This window comes from Saccopteryx leptura, chromosome 10, assembly GCF_036850995.1.
Source record: "Saccopteryx leptura isolate mSacLep1 chromosome 10, mSacLep1_pri_phased_curated, whole genome shotgun sequence".
NCBI classification, from domain to species: Eukaryota; Metazoa; Chordata; class Mammalia; order Chiroptera; family Emballonuridae; genus Saccopteryx; species Saccopteryx leptura.
Genome location: NC_089512.1, coordinates 56,448,355 through 56,462,643, shown reverse-complemented (window position 1 = coordinate 56,462,643; position 14,289 = coordinate 56,448,355).

Here is a 14,289-nt window from a genome sequence, read left to right as displayed (position 1 = left end):
TGCTCTGCTCCCTCTGCTCTCTCATGCTAATCATCCCAGGAACCAAGAGCAAGCTCCTATTCTGCCCCTATTTTATAGTGTAGCTTCACAACCTTTAATCCAATATACAAAATAGGGAAGTCTCTAATACAAAGTCACTTCTCTGAGTCATGATGGGATTGTACCACCCCACATCAAAAAGGGTGGGGCCTGACCTGTGGTGGCGCAGTGGGATAAAGCATAGATTTGGAACACTGAAGGTCGCCGGTTCGAAACCCCAGGCTTGCCTGGTCAAGGGACATATGGGAGTTGATGCTTCCTGCTCTTCCCCCTTCTCTCTCTCTCTCTCCCTCTCTCCCTCTCCTCTCTGAAAATTGAATAAAGTCTTTAAAAAAGAAAAAAAAAAGAAAAAAAGAAATTATAAAAAAAAAAAAAAAAGGGTGGGAAAGGCTTAATCCCAAAACCAAGCCCCAGGCTACAAGGATTCTCCCTGCCTTTAGCCCACCCCCAACACACATTAATATCACCTGGGCGACGGCCTCCTCATGGGCAGCGTCATCTTTAACAAAGTGAGCATAATACAATTTATCTGCCCATCAGATGGTCAATGTCCGCTTCCATATTTGTCACTACTAGCCGTAACAAGTGATATAACATGCTTCTGGAGCCGTGACACGTGAGTCCTGAGTCACCGGAAGTAGTACTGTACGTGAGCGACACCGTGCTTTGCAGCACCGCCACATACAGTACTCCAGGAGCACAGGATTCATCCTCTCACTGACCACCAATGAAAGAGGTGCCCCTTCCGAAAGTGCGGCGGGGGGCCGGATAAATGGCCTCAGGGGGCCGCATGAGCCCGCGGGCCATAGTTTGGGGATCCCTGGCTTAGCCGATCCATCATGTTAGCTATAGAGAGAACAGCAGCATGCAAAGGGGAACAACTTTATTAAGTTCTCTGTAATCTACTGTCATTCTCCAGGTTTTATCTGGTTTGCACACAGGCCATACCAGGGAGTTGTAAGGACTGTGTGCTGGCTGGATGATCCCCACCTTTTCTAGTTCAAGGATTGTCCCTGTGACTTCTTCATAACCACCTGGCAGGCAGTACTGCTTGGTGTTAGTCACATGCCGAGAGATGGAGAAATTGGCCGCCGTTGCCACACACTCCTCCTTGAGGCAGCATCTTCACAACTGCCATGGCAACCCAGGAGACCATACCCTATTAGAATGGGTGATGGCTGCCATTTGTATAGCCTGGCTGGAGAATTGCCAGGGGCAATGAGTTGGTGGCAGTGCTACAGTGAGTTAGTAAAGGTCCTTTGGGAACTAGGTATGAAGAATGCTGTTTTTGGCCCTGGCCGGTTGGCTCAGTGGTAGAGCATCAGCCTGACGTGCAGGAGTCCCAGGTTTGATTCCCAGCCAGGGCACACAGGAGAAGCACCCATCTGCTTCTCCACCCCTCCCCCTCTCCTTCCTTTCTGTCTCTCTCTTCCCCTCCCACAGCCAAGGCTCCATTGGAGCAAAGTTGGCCCGGGCGCTGAGGATGGCCCTGTGGCCTCTGCCTCAGGCACTAGAATGGCTCTGGTTGCAACAGAGCGACGCCCCAGATGGGCAGAGCATCGCCCCCTGGTGGGCGTGCCGGGTGGATCCCGGTCAGGCACATGCGGGAGTCTGTCGGACTGCCTCCCCGTTTCCAACTTCAGAAAAATACAAAAAAAAAAAAAAAAAAAGAATTCTGTTTTTGACCCAGGTTCCTGTGGGCCAGATGAGGAAGTGTTTATGGCAAAAATGAGGGAATTTATCCTTGCTAGCACCCCGTCAGCCCTTTTTGGGTCACTTGTGGCTATCTTGGGCCCCTATGTGGGGCAGCCCATCAATGCAGTTACACAGATGGTAGCAGATTTGGGAGAGATGGAGGCCACTCACTCGGGATCATAAAGCAGTGAGGGCTGCTGCCTATGTTGTCCCCCCAACTAACAAGGGAAATGGGCCTTGTAAAGCCAGGAGGCATGGCCAGGGCCACTATCACAGCAGCCTGGCCCATGCAGGTTCGCATTGGATTCGGACAGTCGGTAAAGAAACAATGGAGCCAAAAACTGATAAGCCATTTTCTTTAATTCTAGCTTGCACCCAGCGGGCAAGTAAAAATACACACTGGGCTCCAAAACCCTCTCACATTCAGTGCTCACAAAGCCACTGACTTATCCGAGTTTCCTAGAATCTAAGGTTTCTAGCTCACCAGCCTTATTCTCCTCAGTTCCCCATCTCCTTCCTTCTCTCTACACAAATTACACAAACTGGCATCTCACTCAGCACTCCACCATCTTGGCAGCTTCTCCTGGCGACATGGCCTCTTTCCGCTGCTCTCTGCTCTGCTCCCTCTGCTTTCTCATGCTAATCATCCCAGGAACCAAGAGAGCCAACTCTCGTTCTGCCCCCATTTTATATTGTAGCTTCACAACCTCTAATCCAATATACAAAACAGGGAAGTCTCTAATACAAAGTCACTTCTCTGAGTCATGATTGGATTGTACCACCCCACATCAAAAAGGGTGGGAAAGGCTTATTAATCCCAAAACCAAGGCCCAGGCTACAAGGATTCTCAACACACATTAATATCACCTGGGCGAAGGCCTCACGTGGGCAGCGTCATCTTTAACAAAGTGAGCATAATATATTTTATCTGCCCAACAGGCCTATAAATGTTACCCAAACACAGATGTGGGTAGATTTGATTGTGGCTGGAGCAGATAAGGGGAAATTGGATGGCTAGTCTAATAATAAAATTCTTTTGGAATTTTGGCGGCAGTTTAAACCAGAACAGAAGTTCCAGCCACTGAGACAAAAGGCCCCAGCAACTACCAATAAAACGTTTGGTACACAGGCAGCTTGGTTACAAGATTATATGATAGAGACAGCCAAGGGAGAGAACTCCCAAGACCCATTGTACCAGTTTGAATAGGAAAAGAGCTTGATATATATGTTTGCTTGCTTATAGTTTGCATTGAGTGTGGGGGACAGGCTATAAACCAGCTGGGTCATTATAGCCTAAGGCTTAGGTTTTTTTTTGTTTTTTTAAAATTTATTTATTTATTTATTACAGAAACAGAATGAGTCAAAGAGAGGGATAGACAGGGACAGACAGACAGGAACTGAGAGAGATGAGAAGCATCAATCATTAGTTTTTCATTGCACATTGCAACACCTTAGTTGTTCATTGATTGCTTTCTCGTATGTGCCTTGACCGTGAGCCTTCAGCAGACCGAGTAACCCCTTGCTGGAGCCAGCGACCCTGGGTTCAAGCTGGTGAGCTTTTGCTCAAACCAGTTGAGCCTGCGCTCAAGCTGTCGAGCTCAGGGTCTCGAACCTGGGTCCTTTGCATCCCAGTCCGACGCTCTATCCACTGCGCCACCGCCTGGTTAGGCTAAGGCTTAGTTTTAAGACTAAGCTTTTCCCCACACCCTTGACTGATTGCGTGATGTGGGGTGGTGCACTCTCATAAGAAATCCCATTATGCCTTAGATAAGTGGCTTTGTATCAGAGACTTCCTTGTTTGTATATTGGATTAAAGGTTTAAATTTCTATACTATAAAGTGGGGCAGACTGGGAGCTTGCTCTCTCCCTGTTCCTTAGATTAGCATTAGAGGAGAGCAGAGAAGGCCACGTGGAGGAGGCCAGGAGAAGCAGTGTTGGTCAAATAAGTTTGTAAATATGATATATATGTTTGCTCGCTTGTGACTTATATTGGGTGTGGGGGACAGGCTATAAGCAGGCCAGGTCGTTGTAGCCTAAGGTTTGGTTTTAGGACTAAGCTTTTCCCCACATCCTTGACTGATTGTATGATCTGGGTGGTGCACTCTCATGAGGAATCCAATTATGCCTTGGATAAGTGACTTTGTATCAGAGACTTCCTTGTTTGTATATTGGATTAAGGGATTTTGGTTTTCTACACTATAAAGTGGGACAGACCAGGAGCTGGCTCACACAGTTCCTGCTATCACGATTGCAGGGGCTTCCCTGATCCCTTGCCCTTCATGGGAAGAGCTGGTTTTCTGCTTTTCCCTTGTCTTCTTTTGTGGTTTGCCTGTCTTGGTGAGACACTGTTGGGCAGATAAAATGTATTATGCTCACTTTGTTAAAGATAACACGAGGAGGCCGTCGCCCAGGTGATATTAATGTGTGTTGGGGTGGGCTAAAGGCAGGTAGAATCCTTGTAGCCTGAGGCTTGGTTTTGGGATTAAGCCTTTCCTACCCTTTTTGATGTAGGGCGGTACAATCCAATCATGCCTCAGAGGGTGACTTTGTATTAGAGACTTCCCTGTTTTGTATATTGGATTAAGGGTTTGGATTTCTACACTATAAAATGGGGACGGAATGAGAGTTTGGGTTCTTGGTTCCTGGGAGATTATCATTAGAAGAGAGAGCAGAGGAGAACAGAGAAAGGCCACGTGGAGGAGGCCAGGAGAAGCAGCCAAGATGGTGGAGTGCTGAGTGAGATGCCAGTTTGTGCAGAGTTTGTATCTGGGATAAGGGAGGAGATGGGGAACTGAGGAGAATAAGGCTGGTGAGCTAGAAACCTTTGATTCTAGGAAACTCGGATAAGTCAGTAGCTTTGTGAGCACTGAATGTGATTGGGTTTTGGAGCCCAGTGTGTATTTTTACTTGCCCGCCGGGTGCAAGCTAGAATTAAAGAAAATGGCCTATCAGTTTTTGGCTCCATTGTTTCTTTACCGACTGTCCGAATCCAATGCGAACCTGCATGGGCCAGGCTGCTGTGATAGTGGCCCTGGCCCTGGCTCCTGGCTTGACTGACACCAATAAATAGGATGGCCCACCATCCTCCGACTCTGCCGTTTCTTTACCATCTGCCCGAATCCAATGGGAACCTGCATGGGCCAGGCGGCTGCTTTGATAGTGACAGCCATGGCTCCTGGCCTTACAAGCAGCCAAAATGGTGGAGTGCTTAAGGAGAAGCCAGTTTGTGCAGAGAGAAGGAGATGGGAAACAGAGGTGAATAGGGCTAGTGAGCTAGAAGCTTTTGATTCTAGAAAACTCAGATAAGTCAGTGGCTTTGGGAGCTCTGAATGGAAAGGGAAGTATTTTCCCACTGTGTGTATTTCTCACCCACCAGGTGCGAACTAGGATGAAAGGTAATGGCACACCAGTTCTTGGCTCCGTTGTTTCATTACTGTCTGTCTGAATCTAATGCGAACCTGCATGGACCAAGTGGCTGTGATGATGGCAGTGCCTACTGGCTTTACAGCCACTCAGGAAGAAAGTTAGAGGAAATGGGGCCTTGGAGACAGGTTGAGAGAGTTAGCCTGGGATAAGCTGCTGCTGCCCACTGCTCCCCTCTTTGCAACTCTAGTGTGGTCCCTTAGAGCTTAGAAGGAAGAGAGGGGCAAAGAGTACCTGCCTGGGGGGAAGAAGAGGAGAAGGGCAGGGAAAGGCACAGGAATACTCCCCAAAGGGAATGTGCACTGGGACCTGTGTCCTAAAAGAGTTTAAGTGTGGGGGTTTTAGGGGAGGTCCCAGGGAAGGATCTTAATAGAATATTCATCAGGTTTACAGGTGTGTTCTTTTGGGGTCATGTTCTCTACTGATTGGTTGTGCCAGAGCAAGAAGTCATTAGTCAATGCAGCTGGTCCTGAGGTCAGCCATGACTTTTCCTTGTTTTGCTGCTTTTCTGGGCCTGGAGCTAAAATACAACTGAGGCCTAGATGTTATCTCTAGGAGTTAATGCTAAAGTGCTATTCTCTGGCTTTCTTGTTTGTTCCTCCTCTAAGGGGGTCTAAAACCACTTGACTTGTGATATGCCAGGGAGGAAAGGTCAGGGGAGGGTCCAAATTCCATGACTAGTAATACGAAATCAAGGGGTCTAAACTGCATGACCAGCTAAGGGAGGAAAGGTCACCCTGAAGGGCTGAGGTCTTTGTTTTCCCAATTTTGCCCATTGCTAGGTGCCTGGGGCTTTTCCCCCCCTAGTGGCTACTGTGCCTGACCTATAGTCTTTGCTCCTCTAATTGCCTACCATAGATATAAAGAGATATTCATCCAGAGATTTTCTGATTATAAAGCATACCATTGATAAGAGAATTTATACAAATAAGTTTATAGAACTTGTAAACATAATAATATTCTAATAATATTAAAGCTACATACATTTTTTTTAATAATGTTTGCTTCTTTTTTTTCTTAATTTTTATTTATTCATTTTAGAGAGGAGAGAGAGAGAGACAGGAGAGAGAGACAGGGGGAGGAGCTGGAAGCATCAACTCCCATATGTGCCTTGACCAGGCAAGCCCAGGGTTTCAAACCGGCGACCTCAGCATTTCCAGGTCGACGCTTTATCCACTGCACCACCACAGGTCAGGCCGCTACATACATTTTTTAAAAAGACTTTATTTATTCATTTTAGAGAGGAGAAAGAGAGAGAGAAAGGGGGGAGGAGCAGAAGCATCAACTCCCATAATGCCCTGACCAGGCAAGCCAAGGGTTTCGAACCAGAGACCTCGGTGTTCCAGGTTGACGCTTTATCCACTGTGCCACCACAGGTCAGGCAACATACATTTTTTAAAAGATTTTATTTCTTGATTTTACAGAAATAGGTGGTGGGGTGGAGGGGAATGAGAGTTGTTTCACTTTAGTTGTTCATTGCTTGCTTATCAGATGTGCCTTGTCTGGGCAACACCAGGGTTTCAAACTGGAAACCTCAGTGTTCCAAGTCAATGCTCATCTATGGCCATTTCATTCTGAATGAGCCTGATCTCATCTGATCTCTCAAGTCAATGCTCTATCCACTGAGGCCAGGCACATGTTCTTTTTTGAGATGCTATTTTACGACTAAAGGAAACTGTTGAAAGGCTGTTTAATTAGATTATAAGCTTTCCCAATTCAAGTAAGGTGAATTACACATAACCTACTGGGGGAAGTTTTACTGTATTTATTTATTCAAGTTCAGCTTTAACTTAAATGTTCCCTTTTAGAACAAAGGAGGAGGTTGTTCCTGGGTGATGTTGGCTAGTCAGTGGCAATAGTGGCACCCATCTCTACTAACGATGCTGAATCTCAAAAATTCACTATGGATAAAGTACTTGGTACCTGTTATTCTGAAATCCACTCACCCTTCCTAGCTCAAGGGTCATCGGGGTAGTGAATGGTGCTCAGTCTTGGGCTTTCTGACTTGGAATTTTGCTGTAAATAAATCTTGCTTGTTGAAAAAGCTGATCATAGGTGATGGGCAGCCATATGAGGTTTCAGATGCCTGAGTTTAGAGATGTACGTACATGTTGTTACCAAAGAGCCAGGAATCATACTCCTAAAGCACCTGCTCCTCTATAGACATTTATTCTGTTGTCCTCCAACTTCTAACCAATTGTGTGGTTTACCCACAAAGTCCAGGTCTTTCCCCTTCTAGTACTTCCTGGCCCCATTGTGGTTGAGTGCAGTCAAGTCAACTAGTTCTGGCCAATAGATTGTAAGTGGAAGTTGTGTGGGTCATTTCTTGGCTTTTAATTGCCCATGAGACTTTCCTGGAACTTTTTTCCCTAGGACCTGGTGTTGGGCAAATAAGTTTGTAAAATGTGATTTTTATGTTTGCTCACTTTTATTATTAAAAATGGCACTGTCGCCTGACCAGGCGGTGGCGCAGTGGATAGAGCATCTGACTGGGATGAGGAGGACCCAGGTTCAAGACCCCGAGGTTGCCGGCTTGAGCGTGGGCTCATCTGGCTTGAGCTAAAAGCTCACCAGCTTGGACCCAAGGTCACTGGCTTGAGCAAGGGGTTACTCAGTCTGCTGAAGGCCCGCGGTCAAGGATTCCTCAAAAAATTAAAAATAAAACTACCATATGATCCAGCAATTCCACTTCTGGGTATTTATCTGAAGAAAACAAAAACACTCATTCAAGGCTGACCAGGTGGTGGCGCAGTAAATAGAGCGTCAGACTGGGATGCAGAGGACCCAGGTTCGAGACTCCGAGGTCGCCAGCTTGAGCACGGGCTCATCTGGTTTGAGCAAAAAGCCCACCAGCTTGAACCCAAGGTCGCTGGCTCCAGCAAGGGGCTAATCAGTCTGCTGAAGGCCCATGGTCAAGACACATATGAGAAAGCAATCAATGAACAACTAAGGTGTTGCAACATGCAATGAAAAACTAATGATTGATGCTTCTCATCTCTCTCCATTCCTGCCTGTCTGTCCCTGTCTATCCCTCTCTCTGACTCACTCTCTGTCTCTGTAAAAAACAAGCAAAAAAACCCCACTCATTCAAAAACATATATGGGCCCTGGCCGGTTGCATATGAGAAAGCAACCAATGAACAACTAAGGTGTTGCAACGAAAAACTGATGATTGATGCTTCTCATCTCTCTCGTTCCTGTCTGTCTGTCCCTATCTATCCCTCTTTCTGATTCTCTTTCTGTCCCTGTAAAAAAAAATAATAAATTGGCACTGCGCAGGTGAATGATGCTGCCAGGCGAAACTGCTAATTACCTTCCTGCTTGGGAAGGGGCTTTGTTATACTAATTGTGCCGGAGGAGAGTTTTCAGACAAGAAAAGTTAAAGTTTGTGAGGAAGAAGGAGAAGGAGGGAGAAAGAAGCCAAGATGGAAGAGAAGGAGAGAGAAGCCATTTTTGCAGAGTAAGAAGCCATGCTGGCAGATGCAGAACCAGAGGTGGCTTAGACTGGTGGGGGCCTTTGATTCTTGGAAAAACCAGAAAAGATTCTTCTGGTTATGGAACCAGAGAATGTGTGAGTGGGTTTTGGTGCACTGTGTGTGTTTACTTGCTGGCCAGTTGGGAGGCTAGAATAAAGGAATGGCCCACCATTTTTGGCTCCGCTGTTTCTTTACTGTCTGCCCAAATCAAATGGGAACCTGCACCTGTATGGCCGCAATGGTGGCCGTGACTACTGGCCATACACCTGGCAATTGGCAGCTAGCAACATTGAAGATATGGCTTCTCGCCTATCTTGAGACCCTGAGTGGCTCTAATAGGAAAAGTCATCCTGCCAACCCCACAATGGACATGTATTGAAAGTAGGAAAAAAACCTTTGATGTTTAGGTCACCAAAATGTGAGGTTTGTATTATTGTGCCATAACCTGGCTTATTTTGGTTGATATGCTTACTTTATCCTGTTGAAAGTTAGTTTCAGAAATGAAAACCTGCATCTTAGAAGTGTATACAAAAAAGGGGCCACATGCTGAATGAGACAAGCACCATGCAGGTAGCCTTGCAAACACAGAGATGAAAAGTAATCACATAGGTTGGTTTGTTGTAAGGTGCCAAAAGCTACAGAATTAATATTAATATTTTAGGAAGTTTATTTTATTTTTATTTTTTATTTTTTTTTGTATTTTTCTGAAGTTGGAAATGGGGAGGCAGTCAGACAGACTCCCGCATGCGCCCGACCGGGATCCACCCGGCACGCCCACCAGGGGGTGATGCTCTGCCCATCTGGGGCATCGCTCTGTTGCAACCAGAGCCATTCTAGCCTGAGGCAGAGGCCACAGGGCCATCCTCAGCGCCCGGGCCAACTTTGCTCCAATGGAGCCTTGGCTGCAGGAGGGGAAGAGAGAGACAGAGAGGAAGGAGAGGGGGAGGGGTGGAGAAGCAGAAGGGTGCTTCTCCTGTGTGCCCTGGCTGGGAATCGAACCCGGGACTCCTGCACACCAGGCCAATGCTCTACCACTGAGCCAACTGGCCAGGGCCATATTTTAGGAAGTTTAAAGAACATTTTATTAATTTGAGCTACACGTGCAGAAAGATTTTATAAGTATGATTTCTATGCGTGTGTAATTAACATCAAAACTAAGATGGCCGATGGCATTGTGTTGTAAATGCAGAAGAGGAAGGAGACTTGGATTCATTTGGGTGAATAGCTAGCCAGGTACAGGAAGAAAAATATTAAATTAAAATCTTTTCTTATACTGATGAACCATTTACAGGCATTTGTCCCTATGGAAACTACCCCTCACCTCCTTAAAGCATGTAGTTAATGTATGTATCTCTAAACAAAAGGTATAGACTTATGTTGTAATGTTAGGTTTTCTCCCCTTCCCTGTATAATTAGGAGTATATAAACAGCCCCTGAACTATTTTTGGGGTCTGCACAATTTGGGTCTGTTGCCCTGTGTCACCCATATGTGGCCAGCATATTTAATAAAGTTCCTCCTTTAATAAAACTTTTCAAAAACTTATTTGGACTACATGCTTCTACGAACACCCACGGAATTATGGATTTAGTTACTTTACAACAGGTTGACATTAAAACTTTCTAACTAAAAGTAGTTCATAGTGGGTAGTCATGTCCTAGGTATTTTTCTCTAGCAAAGGTATTGTCTTTTTTTTATTTTAATTATTTTATTTTATTTATTCATTTTAGAAAGGAGAGAGAGACAGAGAGAGAAGGGGGAGGAGCTGGAAGCATCAACTCCCATATGTGCCTTGACCAGGCAAGCCCAGGGTTTCGAACCGGCAACCTCAGCATTTCCAGGTTGATGCTTTATCCACTGCGCCACCACAGGTCAGGCAGTATTGTCTTCTGCATCTATAATAACATACCTGATAACATGTCTTTGAAATGTAAGGGTAATCTTCCTTCCTGCTCCCCACCCCCTCAGGTTTCCCTTCAGAGCAGAGACCAACAAACCTTCTCATTGTTACTATTATTGTTATCATGTTAATTGTTAACTGTTAACTATCTTATTCCTGCCTACTTAAAAGAAATTTCAGTATACATGGGGTCCTTGGGTTACCTTAGACAGTCTCAACATATTTTGAGTTTACAATACTCACTCCCATAAAAACTTTAAAAACATTGAGATGTGAGTGTTTCACCTTACTGCATTAGCATCTGTAAAACCAGTAGCCACGGCCACCATCACAGCCGCCTGGTCCATGCAGGTTTGCATTTGATTCGGACAGACAGTAATGAAACAACAGAGCCAAGAATTTGTGGGCCATTACCTTTAATCCTAGCTTTCACCCAGCGGGCAAGAAATACACACAGTGGGAAAACACTTCCCTTTCCATTCAGAGCTCCCAAAGCCACTGACTTATCTGAGTTTCCTAGAATCAAAGGTTTCTAGCTCACTAGCCTTATTCACCTCTGTTCCCCATCACCTTCTCTCTGCACAAACTGGCTGCTCCTTAAGCACTCTGCCATCTTGGCTGCTTCTCCTCTCCTCCACGTGGCCTTTCTCTGCTCTCTCCTCTAATGCTAATCTCAGGAACAGAGAGAGAGCAAGCTCCCAGTTTGCCCCATTTTATAGTGTAGAGATCCAAACCTTTAATCCAATATACAAACAAGGAAGTCTCTGATACAAAGTCACTTAGGGTGGGAAAGGCTTAGTCTTAAAACTAAGCCTTAGAGTATAACAATCCTGCCTGCTTACAGCCTGTCCCCCACATCTAATGCAAACTATAAGCGAGCAAACCTATATATCATATTTATAAACTTACTTAACCAACAGCATCATACTTATGGACTATGTGGACAAACTAGTTTGGTTGCGTGGTGGAAGAATATGCAGTAACGTGGCATATGAGTGAGGGTATTGACATCCCTCAGTACGCTTATGTTGGGCAAATGATTTTGTAAAATTTGTATTTTTTGAGTTTGCTCACTTTTATTGTTAAAAAATGGCACTGGGCAGCCATGTATGTACTTGCCCTCAGAGCAGGGCAGTTGATTACAAATTGTGGTTGCATTCCTTCTTGTGAGGGGCCATTGTTTTGCTAATGTTTGCTGGAGGAGGGGTCTTTGTGGGCCCTAGCCAGTTTTGCAAAGAGAGAATGCAGAGTGTTGAAGAAGCAGCCAGTTTTGCAGAAGAGAAGAAGGTGTGCAGATAGGGAACCAGAGCTGAGGGGCTTTGTGAGCTCCACTGAGACTGGTGGAGCCTTTGATTCTAGGAGAAACCAGAGAAGATTCTCCTGGTTGTGTAACTGGAGAATGCATCAGTGGCTTGGGAACCCTGAACAAAAGGGAAGTATTTTCCCTTCCTGTTTGCTCATCTGCCAGTGCGAGACTTTAATAAACGGAATGGCCCACCATTTTTTGGCTCCACTGTTTCTTTACCATCTGCCCAAATCCAATGTGAACCTGCATGGCCACGGTGGCGGCTGCCACTGGCCTTACACCTTACCTACACTATTTTGGACCGTTAAAAGCGCAAGTGTTTCATTTGTGTTAGGCTAGAGTGTGTTTTTATTTACACCAAAATTTGAGTTAGCCTGACCAGGCGGTGGTGCAGTGGATAGAGCATTGGACTGTAAAGCCAGAAGCCAGGGCTGCCATCACAGCGGCCACCTGGCCCATGCAGGTTCGCATTGGATTCGGACAGTCGGTAAAGAAACAGCGGAGTCAAAAACTGATGGGCCATAGTCTTTAATCCTAGCTTGCACTCGACAGGCAAGTAAAAATACACACTGGGCTCCAAAACCCACTCACATTCAGTGCTCACAAAGCCACTGACTTATCCGAGTTTCCTAGAATCAAAGGTTTCTAGCTCACCAGCCTTATTCTCCTCAGTTCCCCATCTCCTTCCTTATCCCAGATACAAACTGCACAAACTGGCATCTCACTCAGCACTCCACCATCTTGGCTGCTTCTCCTGGCCTCCTCCACGTGGCCTCTTTCTCCTCTCTGCTCTGCTCTCTCATGCTAATCATCCCAGGAACCAAGAGAGCAAACTCTCGTTCTGCCCCCATTTTATATTGTAGCTTCACAACCTCTAATCCAATATACAAAACAGGGAAGTCTTTAATACAAAGACACTTCTCTGAGGCATGATTGGATTGTACCACCCTACATCAAAAAGGGTGGGAAAGGCCTAATCCCAAAACCAAGCCCCAGGCTACAAGGATTCTACCTGCCTACAGAGACACACATTAATATCACCTGGGTGACGGCCTCCTCGTGGGCAGCACCGTCTTTTACAAAGTGAGCATAATACATTTTATCTGCCCAACAGACTGGGATGCCGAGGACCCAAGTTCGAGACCCCGAGCTCGCCAGCTTGAGCAAAATAAAAAATGCTCACCAGCTTAGACCCAAGGTCACTGACTCAAGCAAGGGGTTACTCGGTCTGCTGAAGGCCCGCAGTCAAGGCACATATGAGAAAGCAATCAATAAACAACTAAGGTGTCGCAATGAAAAACTGAAGATTGATGCTTCTCATCTCTCTCTGTTCCTGTCTGTCTGTCCCTATCTATCCCTTTCTCTGACTCTCTCTCTGTCCCTGTAAAGAAAATAAATAAATAAATAAATAAATAAATAACAAAATTTGAGTTACATCACTGTTGTAGGAACAGAACTATGTGGTAACCCAAGGACCCCCTATATACACTTTTGATTTTTATCCAATCCCAGAGTTCCCCCACCTTTGGTTTCTCCCACTTCTTTAATCTATCAAAATTTCCATGTGACCTCCCTTACATCTTCCCTTCTGATTCTGATGTATAAAATAAGTGGCAAAACTGCCATTTTCCAGAGCATGTTCTCAATCCATCGATATTTTGCTTCCTGACAATTGTCAGTTTGGCTCAAATAAACTCATAAAAAAATTCTTGCCCTGGCCGGTTGGCTCAGCGGTAGAGCGTCGGCCTAGCGTGCGGAGGACCCGGGTTCGATTCCCGGCCAGGGCACACAGGAGAAGCGCCCATTTGCTTCTCCACCCCTCCGCCGCACTTTCCTCTCTGTCTCTCTCTTCCCCTCCCGCAGCCAAGGCTCCATTGGAGCAAAGATGGCCCGGGCGCTGGGGATGGCTCTGTGGCCTCTGCCCCAGGCGCTAGAGTGGCTCTGGTAGCAATATGACGACGCCCCGGAGGGGCAGAGCATCGCCCCCTGGTGGGAAGAGCATCGCCCCTGGTGGGCGTGCCGGGTGGATCCCGGTCGGGCGCATGCGGGAGTCTGTCTGACTGTCTCTCCCCGTTTCCAGCTTCAGAAAAATGAAAAAAATAATAATAATAAAAAAAAATAATAAAAATTCTTACAGGTTTGGACATTTCTTACATTGACCGAAGCTAGATAAACTCTTGCTGATGTTAGAACATCCAGAAAATGTTAAATCTATTGGTATTTATCTTGCCAGATGTACCGGCATGCACCAGGTCACCATTATCCATACTTACACACAAAAATGAAGAGATCAAGAACATGTTGCTGTTATGCACAAACTCAGGAGAGTCTTCTGCACTAAATACCGTGAAGCAGGGCATAAAGCAGACACCCAATTTCCACAAGGATAAGTTGTGCATGAGTCTTAGGTTCCTGTAGTGGCAGATTTTTTTTTAATTTTAATTTTTTATTTT